The sequence below is a fragment of the Octodon degus genome, unplaced genomic scaffold, assembly GCF_000260255.1.
Source record: "Octodon degus isolate 3935 unplaced genomic scaffold, OctDeg1.0 scaffold00189, whole genome shotgun sequence".
NCBI lineage: Eukaryota > Metazoa > Chordata > Mammalia > Rodentia > Octodontidae > Octodon > Octodon degus.
The window spans coordinates 4,191,645-4,206,585 of NW_004524765.1; the positions used below are offsets into that span (position 1 = coordinate 4,191,645).

The 14,941-nt window shown below is 35.6% G+C and overlaps 1 pseudogene; it reads right to left on the reverse strand.

Moving 5' to 3' along the window:
• Positions 1–13,927, reverse strand: part of LOC101576591 — a 15,448-nt pseudogene extending 1,521 nt beyond the window's left edge.
• Between the last annotated feature and the right edge of the window lie 1,014 nt (positions 13,928–14,941).

The following is a 14,941-nucleotide window of genomic DNA, read 5'->3' on the forward strand; positions in this document are numbered from 1 at the left end:
TTATTCTTATTCTTATTCTTATTCTTATTCTTATTCTTATTATTGTTATTATTATTATTGGTGGAACAGGATATTGAACTCAGGTCCTTGCACCTGCCAGGGAAGCGATTATTCCACTGAGCCACCTCCCCAGCCCTTCTTTACTTTTTCATCTGCAAACTTAAGTTGTTAAACCTTCCAGAAGGAAGCTTAATGATATTAGTACCCTGTACATAGGCAGTTGAGCTTAACCTCACTATCTGTTTAAATATCAAACATTTGAAACATAACATGGAACAGGTGTTTTCCATCGAGTATCAATATGTTAAACTTCAAGTCCCTCTAGAATATGAAGAAAAAAGACTAAAAACATAAAAATTAAAAAAATAAGAATTTGCATTTGCATATTTTACACAGAAATTTAGAAATCTATCAATATACAGCTTTGTAGCAGGCCAGACCTGTGATTTTTTTGTCTCATGTTTTCAATTATTACCCTTTTTTAAAACACATGCTTACGAGAGAGAGAGAGAGAGAGAGAGAGAGAGAGAGAGAGAGAGAGAGAGAATATAATTAAAAGATCAGAATGATAGGCATTCCAAACATGAACCTACCATTACGTATTGCTTTCTTCAGTGCAGTTGCTTAGCTCACAGGTATCAAAATATATAGTCAGGGTGAGAAACTTACCAATTAACTACTATTTTCAAAAACATGCTGTAGATTCTCAGGACCATTGCCTTACCCATTTTGTGAGTATAAACCTATGACTTTGCCCCTGTCATGTTTTCTAGCTTTTCTCCTTCTCTTCATTAACAAATCCTCAAGTTCTCACTTTCTTTTCATTTGTGCTATGCCATTATTTTTTTATTTTTTACTTTGAGTTCTTCTACTAGGGAGACTATATGATATTTATACATGTGGATTCAGTTTACTTCGTGGATGAGTATATCTTCAAGAAACATCCACTTACATGTAAAGGCTTCGAGTTTATCATTCTTAACAGCTTAGTACTCCACTGTATAAAAATACCACATCTTTTACATCCATTCTTCAGGTGATGGACATCTTGGTTGGTTTCAAGAATTTGCCATCACATACTGTGCAGCTATAAACACAGGTGCACATATATGCATATAATGTGAAGTTTTCAGTTCCTGTGGGAAATTTCCCAATAGTGGGATAGCTGATTTGAATGGGATTTTCAGTCTTAGTTTTTAAATGAATCTCCACACTGATTTCCCTAATGATTGCACCAGTCTACATTCCCACCAGTCATGCAAAAGGGTTCCTTTTCCCCCACAGCCTCCAACATTTTTTGATGAGTCATTTCTTTATGATAGTCATTCATTCTGGGTTGAGATGGTATCTCAGTTTTGTTTTAATTTGCATTTCACTGATGACTAGTGATGTGGAGAATTGTATCATACATTTATTTGCTTCTTTAATGTCGTCCTGTGGGAAGTATGTGTTCATCTCAGATGCCCATTTCTAGATTGGGTCTTTAAATTTTGGGGTGCTAATATTTTTATTTCTTTGTAAATTCTAGAGAGCAGACTTTTGCCTAATTTTTTATTAGTCATGATATTTTCCAAATTCATGAGCTGCCTTTTCACTTGGCTAGTAATTTCTTCTGAAGTGCACAAAGTTCTCAATAAGAGAAGGTCACAGTGGTGAGTTCTTTCAAGTGTTATCCATGCAATTTGATTTTTTTTTCCTGTGAACTCTTTGCTTACCCCTATGTCTTCAAGAGTTCTTCCTAATTTCTCTTCCAGGAGATTTAATGTTTCTGTTTCAATATTTATATCTTTAATCCAGTTTGACTTCCACTTATTGCATTTTGATAGAACTGGGTCAAGTTTCAGTTTTCGGCATGTAGAAAGCCAGTTTTTCCATCACCATTTGTTAAAGAGGCTGTCTTTATTCCAATTAGCATGTTTGGCCACTTTGTGAAAGATAAGGTGGCTGAGTGTGTTCATAGAGGTTCCTGCATGTTCTAATTTATTCCATTGATCCTCTGATCTATTTTGTTGCCAGTGCCAGGCTAACTTTGTCAGAGTAGCTTTGTGGTATAATTTCAAGTCAGGAACTGTAATGCCTCCTGCCTTATCTTTGTTGCCCAGGATGGCCTTTGCTATTCTAGGTCTTTTCTGGTTCCAAACAAATGTTAGGGATGATTTCACTAGGTCTTTGAAGTATGTTCGTGGTAGTTTGATAGGGATTACATTAAATCTGTACAGCAGTTTTGGGAGTACACAATGTTGGTTCTTTCTATACAGGAGCATAGAATATCTTTCCATTTTCTGAAATCCTCTATGATCTCTTTTATCAGAGTTTTGTAATTTGCTTTGTAAAGATCTTTGACTTCCTTTCTTAGATTAATTTCAAGATGTTTCATTTCCCACAGTGCTATTGTAAAAGATATTGTTTCTCTAATTTCCATCTCAGTGTTGTTTTTTATCTGTGTAGTGGAATGCTATTGTCTTTTGGGTATTGACTTTGTATCCTGCTATGATACTGAATTTGTATATCAATTCTAGTAGCTTCTTGGTGGAGTTTATTGGATCTTCCAAGTAAAGTATCATGTCATCTTCAAATAATGATATTTTAACTTCTTCTTTACCTATTCTTATTACTTTTATTTCTTTCTCTTTTCTAATAGCTCTAGCTAATGATTCTAGTACTATATTGAATATGAGTGGTGATAGAGGACATCCTTGTCTTGTACCAGGTCGAAGAGTAAAAGATTTCAGTTTATCCCCATTTAGAATTATGTTAGCCTTTGAGTTTTCATACATAGTGTTTACCAGATTGAAGAAGAGGCCATGTATTCCAATTTTCTGTAGGACTTTAAACATGAATGAGTGTTGCTCTTTGTCAAATGCCTTTTCTGCATTAATTGAGATAATCATGTGTTTTTTAGATTTGGCTCTATTTATATAATGTATTTCATTTTTAGATTTGCATATATTGAACCATGCTTGCATGTCTAGGATGAATCCTAACTGGTCATAATGCATAATCTTCTTAATGATTTACTGTATTCTATTTGCTAGCATTTTATTGAGTATTTTTGTGTCTGTGTTCATGAGGGCGATTTGCCTGTAGATCTCTTTTTCAGTTGAGTGTTTCCCTGGTTTTCATATCAGTATAATACTTGCCTCCAGGAATGATTTTGGGAAGATTGTTTCCTTTTCAATTTCACTGAAGAGTTTGTGGAGTACAGGGGTTTTAGCTTCCAAAAATTTGTTGAATTCAGCTGTGAATTCATCAGGACCTGGACTTTTCTTTATCAGTAGGTTTCTATTGCATTTCATATTTCATTGGCTGCTATTATTTTATTGAGGGTTGTTATATCTTCTTTTTCAGATTTGGTAATTTGTAACTTTCTAGGAATCTGTCTAATTCTTCTGTGTCTTTCTTCTCTTGTGTGAGAGTAAGAGTTTTCAAAGTGTCTATTGATAACATTTTGAATTTCCTCTTGATCTCTGGTAATTACACACTTTGCATTCCTTATTGCTTGTATCTGATTTTTTTTCTTCTTTTTGATGAGTTTAGGTAGGAGCTTATCGATTTTATTCAATCTTTCAAAGAACCAGCTATTTGATTAGCTCATTTTTTGAACTGTTTTCTTCTTCTCAAATGAATTAATTTCTCCTCTAATCTTTATGATGTCTTTCCATCTTTGGGTTCTGGGTTTTGTTTGCTCTTCCTTTTCTAGATGTTGGATTTGCAACAATAGGCTGTTTATTTGTTCCTGTTCTGTTTTCCTAATGTGTGAGTTCACAGCTATGAATTTTCCTCAGAGAAGTGCTTTCATCACATCCCCTAAAGTTCCGGTAAGTTGTTCTTCAATTTTCATTGAATTGTAGATATTGTTCAATTTCCTGTTAAACTTCTTCTGTAACGCATTGGGTGCTGAGTAGAGTTTTGTTTAATTTTCATATATTTATGTTTTTTTTCTGCTTTCTTTTGTCATTTATTTCCAGTTAAATTGCACTGTGGTCAGATAATATGCATAGGATAATTTCTGTTTTCTGTCATATACTTAAGCATAACCTATTGACTAGTATGTGGTCTATTTTAGGAAATAACCCATGTGCTGCTGAAAAAAATGTGTATTCAGGAGTTTTTGGGTGGAACACTCTGTATATGTCCACTAAGTCCATTTGTACTAAGCTCTTGCTCAGTTATGCTACTTCTTTGCTAACTTTTTGTCTGCTTGACCTGTCTATTTGGAATAGTGTGTGTTAAGGTCTACTGTTAAGATTGTGTTATTGAGCATTACACTTTTCATGTCCATTATGATTTGTCTTATATAGTTGGGTGCTTCCAAGTTTGTTGTGTAAAGATTTATGAATGTTACCTCTTTCTCTTGAAATTTTCCCCGAATCAATATATAATGGCTTTCTTTACTTCATTTTATCATTCTTTGTTTGAAGTTGAGGCTGTCTGTGAGCAGAATTGCTACCTTTGTTGTTTTCTGAAGTTCTGGCATATGTAGTATTGTTTTCCATCTTTTAACTGTCAGCTTATGAATTTCTTTATGAATTACGTGTTTTTCTTGTATACAGGAGATTGTTGGAATTTTTTTCCTAATCCACTGGACCAGTCTGTTTCTTTTAATCAGTGAATTGAGTCCATTTACATTAGAGGTTATAATTGAAATATATTGACCTACGATCAATGTTATTTACCTGATCTTGTTTACTCCTTATTCCCTTTCCTCCTGTGCCTAATTCTTTGCCCTATTTAGTGGGTTCCTTCTGTTCTCCTTAGTGTAGTCCCGATCATTTAGTTCCCCCTCTAGAATATCGTTCAGTATTCTGTTTAGGGTTTGCTTTGACATCATGAAAATCTTTAGTTGTTCTTTGTCATGGAAGTATTTAACTTCTCCATCAAACTTGAAAGAGAGTTTTGCAGATTATAGTCATTTGACATGGAATTTGTTTTTATAGGGGACTTAAAGTACTCTGCTCCATGTTCTTCTTGCCTTCATTGTTTGTAAAGTGTAGTCTGACTTTCTTTTGATGGGTTTTCCTTCAAATTTGATATGCTTTTTCTCTAACAGCTTTCAGAATATTGTTCTTTGGCTGAATTTCTGGGATCTTGTCTATTACATGTCTCTCTGTGTGTTTTCATTGGGTAGAACTTGTTTGGCCTTCTGATTGCTTCTGCTTCCTGAATGTCAGATTTTTCCCTCATATGTGGGAATATTTTTACTGTTATTTCGACCCATATAGTTTTATTATTTTTTGTTAATTACTGTACAAGATGCAGACATGATATCCCATTTACAAACACCATTAGAACAAATCCTTCTATTCATTAAGAGAATGTAACTATATATCTATAATCACTTTGAATACACAGATACAAAATGGACGTTCATCTGTATCCCCTTTCTTTGTTAATTTCTATCATTTAAATATTATAGGTGTGTAAACTCAGCAAAATATCCTAAAAGAGTTCAGTAGTCCATAATATTATTGGGTCTTCTGCTTCACTGGCAATATCAGAAATTGATGACCTGAGTTCTCTACAGCTCAACATAACAGCATGACTTTACTTCTTAAACTTTGTTTTTACACTTTTTCTACTGGATGGTTAAGACCAAGGTAAAGCAGGACCTATGCAACAAGAATTGTAGCTTTTGGGTCTGAGAAGATCAGTGAAATCCCCTCAGGATTTTTCCTGAGATCCTGTACCTCAGAATGTAGAACCGTTGTCAGTGTCAGCCATGTGGATGAATCACGGCCATTGCTTGCCCAATGAGCTCTCTGTGAAAGCCTGAGAAAATGTTTTTGCTCCATTTGGCTCTCCTTAGGCACACTCTACATGATCGATCACTTTCCTCCTTGGCCCCATAATCTCCTTGATCAGAAAATTTGTGGCACTACTGAGTAACCTGATGTTACAGTACAAGTTCTCATATGTCCTGAGTCTTAATTTTCCTTGGAAGGATAGGGCCAAAATGTTGGCTTTCCTTATGGCTCTCCTTTACTTTTAATGTTGGTCTGCAAACTTAGGTTATTAATCATCTAGAAGACGAGCTTATTGTTATTACCATACAAACCAGGCTGTTAAGCTTAACAACATTATCTGTCTGAATGGCAAATATCTTGGGCATAACATGGACAGGTATTTTTCATCAAGTATTGATATGTTAAAATTTTAGTCCCTACAGAATATGATAAAAAACATTTAAAAATTAGAATATATTTTAAAAATAGTCATAAAGAATTATAGACTTCTTATGTTTACAAATAAGTCCAAAAATGTAACCAAATACAACCTTGAAGCAGGACAGACCCACAACATTCCTTTTCGTATCTCTTGCCTTCATTCACCACCCCATTCTTTTCGAACAATCATCTACCAGAGAGACAGCACAGCAGCAACTGGCATGTCATGAAAAGCAGCCCGTATTCAGAAGACCAGAATCACAGGCACTCCAAGCATGAAACTACAATTACAGATTACCATTTCAATGCAGTTGCTTATTTCACAGGTATCAGTATATATAGTTAGTCAGGGTGAGAATCTTTCCAATTAACTGTTAGAATCAAAAAAACTTCTGGAGATTCTCAGGATCATTTCTTTGTTCATATTCTACATATAAATGTATGGCTTGACATTGTCATGTTTCCTAGCTCTTCTCCTTTCCCTCTCTTGATTAGTTAGTTCTCAAGATCCTGCTTTCCTTTTACTTGTATTATATATTTCTATTTGTATTTCTTCTTTTGAGTTCTTATACTAGCGGAACTATACAATATTTCCACATATGTGTCCGGTTTATTTCCCTTATGAGTATATCTTCAAGTGATATTAACTTCAATAAAAAGGCTTCGAGTTTATCATTCTTAATAGCTGAATAATACTCCATTATGTAAAAATACCAGATCTTTTTTAACCATTCCTCAGGTGAAGGGCAGCTTTGATAATTCCAAGATTTGTCTATCACAAATTGTGCTGCTATAAACATAGGCACACATATATCTTTATGATATGATGTTTTCAGATACTCCGGGAAAATTCCCAGCAGAGGAATAGCTAGTTTAAATGGGATTTGCAGTCCAACATTTCTAAGAATTCTACACACTGATATCCATAATGGTTGCACCAGTGTACATTCCCACCATCAGTGGAGAAGGGTTCCTTTTTCCGCACATCCTCTCCAACATTTGTTGTTGGGTGATTTCTTTATGATATCCACTTTTTCTGGGATGAGATGATATCTCAATATTGTTTTAATTTACATTTCGTGGATGGCTACTTATGTGGAGCATTTTTTCATATATTTATTCGCTTCTTTAATTTCATCCTCTGAGAAGCGTGTGTTCATCTCAGATGCCTATTTCTGGATTGGGTCTTTAAATATAGGGGCCCTAGTATTTTTTATTTCTTTATAAATTCTAGAGAGCAGACATTTTTCTGAGTACTTATTTGTCATGATATTTTCCAAATTTGTGGGTTGCCTTTTCACTTCGTTGGTAATTTCTTTTGACGTGAAAAAACTTCTCAGTAAGAGCATGTCCCAGTTTTTAATTCTTTCAGCTTTCTCCCATGCAATTTGATTTCTGTTCATGAAGTCTTTGCCTACCCCTATGTCTCCAAGAGTTCCTCCTCCTTTCTTTTAAAGGAGATTTAGTGTCTCTGCTTTAATGTTTATATCTTTAATACATTTTGACTTTAGTTTAGTGCATGGTGATAGACCCGGGTCAAGTTTTAGTTTTCACCATGTAGAGAGCCAGTTTTTCCAGCATCATTTGTTAAAGAAGCTATCTTAATTCCAGTTAGTATGTTTGGCCTCTTTGTCATATATAAGGTGAATGAGTGTGATCCTAGGGGCTTCAGCATCTTCTAATCCATTGCATGGATGCTCAGGTCTATTTTCTTGTCAGTACCATGTTGATTTTATCACAGTAGCGTTGTAGTATAATTTCAAGTGAGGAATTGTAATGCTTCCTGCCTTGTCTTTATTGCCCAAGATTACCTTTGCTATTCTAGGTCTTTTCTGGTTCCAGATAAATTTTAGAAATGATTTCTCTTGCTCTGTGAGGTATGTTGTTGGTAGTTTCATAGGAATTGCATTGAATCTGTATAGCAACTTTGGAGTACGGCCATCTTCACAATGTTGGTTCTTCCTATCCAGGAGAATGGAATATCCTTCCATTCTCTGAAATCCTCTACGATCTCTTTTTGAAGAGTACTGTAATTTTCCTTGTAAAGATATCTGATTTCTTTAGTTAGATATATTCCAAGGTATTTCATTTTCCTCAGTGCTATTGTGAAAGGTATTGTTTCTATAAATTCCCTCTAAGTGTGTTTGTTGTCTGTGTAGAGTAATGTTATTGTTTTGGGTATAGATTTTATAACCTGCTATGTTACTGAATTTGCGTATTAATTCTAGTAACTACTTGGTGTTGTTTTTTGGGTCTTGCAAGTAAAGTATAGTGTCATCTGCAAATAAAGATAATTTAACTTCTTCTTTATCTATTCTTATTCCTTTTATTTCTTTCTCTTCTTTAATGGCTGTAGCTAATGTTTCCAGAAATATATTGTATAGTAGTGCGATAGAGGACATCCTTATCTTGTACCAGATCTAAGAGTAAAATATTTCAGTTTTTCCCCATTTGAGATTATGTTAGCAGTTGGTCTTTTATAAATACCTTTTACCAGATTGAAGGAGAGGCCATCTATTCCAATTTTCTGTAGGACTTTGAATATGAATGAGGGTTGGACTTTGTCAAAAACCTTTTCTACTTCAATAGAGATGATCATGTAGTTTTTAGTTTTCGTTCTATTGATATAGTGTATTACAATTATAGATTTTTGAATATTGGACCATCCTTGCATCCCTGGGATGAATGCTATGTGGTTATGTTGTATGATCTTGATGATTTGCTGTATTCTATTTTCTAGGATTTTATATAGGATTTTGGCATCTATGTTCATCAGGGAGATTGGTCTCTATTTTTCATTCTTAGTTGCATCATTCCCTGGTTTAGGTATCAGTATAATACTTGCCTCCAGGAATGATTTTGGGAGGATTTCTTCCCTTTCAATTCCATGGAAAAGTTTGATGAGTATAGGGATTACATCTTTTGTAAATGTCTTGTAGAATTCAGTTGTGAATCCATCTGGACCTGGACTTTTCTTTTTCTGTAGTGTTTTAATCACATCTTGTATTCCATTTGTTGTTATTGGGCTATTGAGAGTGATTATATCTTGTCGATTCAGTTTTGGTAATTTGTGCCTTTGTAGGAATCAGTCCATTTCTTCTGTGTCTTCTATTCTGTGAGAATAAAGATTCTCTAAGTAGCTATTTATAATCTTCTGAATTTCCACTGGGTCTGTGGTAATTGCACTGTTTTCATTCCTTATTGCTTGTATTTGAATTTTTTCTTTCCTCTTTTTGATGAGGTTATCTAGTGACTTATTAATTTTCTGTAATCTTTCAAAGAACCAACTTTTTGCATCCTTAATTCTTTTAATTGTTTTCTTCATCACAATTGAATTAATTTCTCATCTAACCTTTATGATTTCTTCCTGTCTTTGGGCTCTGGGTTTGGTTTGCTCTTCCTTTTCTAGTTGTTGAAGGTGCAGCATTAGGGTATTTAATTTTTTCCTTTCTGTTTTCCTAATGTGTGAGTTCACAGCTATAAATTTCCCTCTGAGACCTGCTTTCATCATATCCCATAAATTACGATAAGTTGTGCTTGAGTTTTCATTGCATAGTAGATATTATTGAATTTCTTGTTTAATTTCATCTGCCAACCATTGGTTGCTGAGTAGGGTGTCATTTAATTTCCATGTATTTAAGGTTTTTGTATGGTATCTTTTATAATTTATTTCCCGTTTTATTGCACTCTGTTCAGATAATGGGTATGGGATAATTTCTGTTTTCTTCCATATACTTAAGCGTGACCTATGGACCAGTAGGTAGTCTATTTTAGAAAATGACCCATGTGAAGCTGAGAAAAGAGTGTATTCAGCTGTGTTTAGTTGGAGCACTCTGTATAGGTCAACCAAGTTCATTTTTTCAAGCTCTGGTCCAGTTCTGTTATTTCTTTGCTAAGTTTTTGTCTGGTTGACCTATCTTTTGGGGATAAGGGGGTGTTAAAGTCTCCTGTTAAGATTGTGGTATTGGATTTTCGATTTTCCATGTCGAGTAAAATTTGCTTTATATAATTTTGTGCTCCTGTGTTTGGCGCATACATATTTATGAGTATTATCTCTTCCTCTTGAATTTTTCCCCTAACCAGTATATAGTGGCCTTCTTCATTTCACTTGATCATTGTTGGTTTGAAGTTGAGAATGTCTTAGAATAGGATTGCTACCCCTGCTTATTTCTGAGGAGCTGGGGCATGCAGTATATTGTTCCACCCTTTGACTTTCAGCCTGCGAATGTCTTTATGAGTTAAATGTGTTTTTTTTGTATACAGCATACTGTTCGATTTTGTTTCATAATTCACTGTGCCAATCTATTTCTCTTAATTGGTGAATTGAGTCCATTTATATTGATGGTTAGAATTGAGATCTATTGACTTATGATTGACATGTTGTTTACCTGTTGTTTACTCCTTTTTCTCCTGTGTTTAATTGCTTGCCTTATTTAGTTGGTTGTTTCTGATCTCATTCATGGAGTTCTGATCATTTTGGTCCCTCTGTAGAATATCTTTCAGTATCCTGTGTAGGATTGGCTTTGCCATCATGAAATTCTTTAGCTGTTCTTTGTCATGAAAGTATTTCACTTCTCCTTCAAACTTGAAAGAGAGTTTTGCAGGGTATAGTGGTGTGGGCTGGAATTTTTTTTTCATAGAGGACTTAAATTAATCTGCTCCATGCTCTTCTTGCCTTCATGGTTTGTGAAGAGGACTTGCCCATAATTCTGATGGGTTTTCCTTTAAATGTGATCTGCTTCTTTTCTCTAGCTGCTTTCAGTACATTATTCTTGTGCTGAATTTCTGGGATTTTGACTATGATATGTCTCGATGTGTTTTCAATTGGCTTGAGTTTACTTGGCATTCTGTGTGCTTCAGTTACCTGAATATCAGATTGTTTCCTCATATTTCGGAAGTTTTCTGATAGTACTTATGCCCCTATTTTTCTAATGTCATTTTTTTGACTCCTTTCTCATTGAGCCTATTGGTCTCACGTTGTTCATCTTTACATAGTCTTGCAGGTGATGAATTATTTTTTTCTGCATCCTAGTTGTTTTTAAGAGATCCTTTCTTACCTTTTCACTATATCCACCAACATGTTCAAGATCTGATACTGTCTTCACATTCACTTAAACGGTTTTGCAAACTTGTGATTGAGATTTTAATTTCCTCTATATCTCTTTGACTCTGCCTCATGCAATCTATTTCTTTCCTGCATTGCTCATTCAAGGAGTGTGTCATTTTTCTAATCTCTATTTTTTTTATTAATGTCTTCTTTAGAAGCAGTTGTACATTTTTTACTGCAGTGTTTTTTTTTTCAGTTTCAGTTTCCTCCCTATATTTCTCTATTTGATTTTTTACTTCAGATGCTATGAGTTCTGAGAATTCTTTTTTTTTATTTCAGAAAATAATTCCGTTCTGAGTTCCTCTATAACTTTCTGTTGTTGCTTATTTACTTTTGATGCTATTAATTCATACATTTGAGCTGAGCTATTAGAAGAGAATTCTGCTCTGTGTTCCTCTGCGACTTTCTGCTCTTGCTTATTTACTATTGACGCTATTAATTCATACATTTGAGCTGAGCTAGTGTCTTCTGCACTTGTTCTGGGTTAGCATTGGGTTTACTCCATATGTTTCTGCATTTTGTTGTTTAATTCAGATGTTATTGATTCAGGGATTTCTTTTCTCATTTCCTATCTGAGTTCCTCTATACCTTTCTAGAGGTATTTTTTTTTTTATTTCAGAAACCATTGATTCATTGCTTTCAGCTGTGTGATTCCCAATTTGTTCTTTGTTAGTGTCCTATGCACTTGTTATGAGTGGGCTTGGTTCTGAGAATTGCAATTTGCTTCTTCTCATTGTCATTTTGTGTAGCACTGTCTTCTGACCTTTGTTGTAGATCTTTGTCGCAGTTATAACATTGGCACCTACTGAAGTTCAGGTGCGGATCTACAAAGTTTGGATTTATCCAGCTGTGGCTATCTTGGGTCTGGCTGCTGTGCTCAGCTCCTTCCTTCTGCTTCCCTTGGGGGTGAACCTGTTGTGCCCCTCTTTTAAGATGTTCTGCTACTGGACTACCTGGGTGGTTCTGTCCCCTATGCTCTCTGAAGAAATTGCAGCTGCAGTGTCTCACCCCAGGCTTGTATGCCATGTCTTAGCTGAGTCTGGAGGGTACAAGATGGATTGGGGGGAGGCACCTGTACCAGAAACTCACTGTGCCTGGACTAGGACTGGATTTGGGGGTTCTTGGAATGGGGCAAAAATTCCTACTGTGTGGGCGGGGTGTGGCGGTGGGTACTACGGAGTGACAGTTGGCGTCCCAAGAGTGTGAAAGAGGTTGTCACTCATGCTGCCCCTGGGCTGGGCCCAGTAGGTCATGACAGCACAGGGTAGCCAGAAGCTGTCCCACACACTCACCAGGCCTGGGCTAGGACTGGATCTAGGAGTTCCCAGAACACGGCAGAATTTCCTACTTGGCAGGCCACATACAGAAGTTACTGCAGAATGGTAGGGAGCTTTCCAAAGGGGTGGAAGAAGTTCTCATCCATGCTGTGCCTGGGCTGGGACCAGTAGGTCCCACAGGCACAGGGTAGCCAGAAGCTCTCCCACACACTCACCGGGCCTGGGCTAGGACTGGGTCTCCCCATATACTTTTTATATCATTTGTATTGATTTCTTTCTCATTGAGCCTATTGGTCTCACATTGTTTATCTTTACATCGTCTTGCAGGTAATGAATTATTTTTTCCTGCATCCTAGTTGTTTTTAAGAGGTCTTTTGTTATATCTTCACTAGCTGTGACAGCGTCTTCAAGATCAGTGCCTCAATCTTCACTTTCACTCAAAGAGTTTTTTCAAGCTTGTGATTGAGATTTTAATTTCCTTTATATCTCTTTGGCTCTGCTTCATGAGATCTATTTCTTTCCTGTATTGCTCATTGAAAGAATCCATCACTTTTCTAATCTCCTCTATTTTTTTAAATCTGTGTTTTCTTGAAAAGAGCTTATTAAATTCTTTTACTACTGAGAGTATTTCTGATCTGATTTCTCTATGTGTTTCTGAATTTGATTCTTTACTTTAGAACCTGTGAATTCAGAGATTTCTTTTTTTTATTTCAGAGGTTATTTCTGATCTGAGTTCCTCTATACCTTTCTGCAATTCTTTCTTTTTTTCAGATGCTACTATTTCAGACATTTCAGCTGTGTGATACCCAATTTCTACACTTGTTCTGGCTGGGCTCTGGACCTTAGATTCCATTTTGCTCCTTCTCTTTGTCATTTTCTATAGGAGTGGAATGTTCTGGAGAGAGCATGGTAGAAATGGTCCCGAGAGCATGGTGGAAGGTCTCACTCACAGAGCTGGCATGGGCTGATCCAGGGAGATCCAACCAGTGCAGTGGAATGTGGGAGCTCAGCTTCACACTCTGAAGGCTTGAGCTTGGGCTGGACAGGATTGGTGAATATTTCTCGCTGTGGAAAGTTTCCCGAGAGCATGGCAGAAAGTGTCCCAAATGGGACATAATATCAAATGTTTCTTGAGTGACTCCTCCACAATTCTCATTTTCATTAGATTCTGGGTCAATAACTGCTGCAGAGCTTGAAGTCTCATGTGTTATCTGGTCATTTGAATGTTTTCTTTTTGATAAGTCTTTAGGCAACTCATTTTCTTTTCCAACATAAGATCCAGCTGCAATAGGCTGGATCACCTTCAGTGTTCTGCTTGGTGCAGGCTTATTCTTTACATTTTCATATACTTCTTGTTTCTGCTTCATACTGTGATTCATTATACACTCTTCAATTGCTGTATTCTTACTGATAGCAGGCAGCGGAGGCAGAAGAGCCTCACACAAGGCCCATAGACAACCTCCATCATTCCTCAATTCCCAGACTGACAGGTATGAGGGAAGACTAGCTGACTCTCTGTATCTCATAGACTCAACAAATAATTTGAAGACAGCATCATGTAACATAGCACTTATTGTTGAATTGTTTATACTTTGCTTAGAGAAATATCGTACTGTTCCAAATACTGGTTTCTTTTTTCAAATAAATAAATAATCAAATAAATAAATAGCAACTGACACTATACAGCCTAGAAAGGAATCCTATTTCTTTCATTTAATTTATAGTTCCACATATGTCCAGGTCTTCACTATTGATGAAGAACTCAAATCATTCTTAAAATTTTAATAGCACAGCTCAAGCCAAGAGCAAGCAGGGTTAGCCATGCTATTTACATATTTTCACTGATTTTTTTATTTGATTTTATTTGAAGAACAAAAACAAAAGGACAAACAAAGAGAAATAGGATAGTATGCAACAATAAATATATCACAGATTTTTCAAAATCAGAAAGAACTAATTAACACTGATTTTACTATTATCTACATTTATCATCAAATCTATTGCTCAGATTAACAGAAGAAGTTATGGATTTTGGGCAAATAATTCAACATTAATGCTGGCTTTCAAGAAGTCTTTTTAAAATTTTTATTTACTTGTATTTCACTTATTTTTTTAATGTCATTATTCTTTTTTATTAATTTTATTGAGAAAGACATAGCAATGAGACAGTTTCAAAACAGGTTAGTAGAGATACCTCTTAGGTGCTGGGGAGATAGCTCACATGAATGAGTGTTTGCCTGGTCTAAGGGCAAGGGCCTAATAATACATTGCATCATTGCATATTGTTGTCTTCATGGTAGTTATTCATAGTAGAAGATGTCGACATGGTATCTTGTCCAAAAACCATTAGTACAAATTTTATGTTCATTGAACTAAGAGAAAGCAGCTTCATA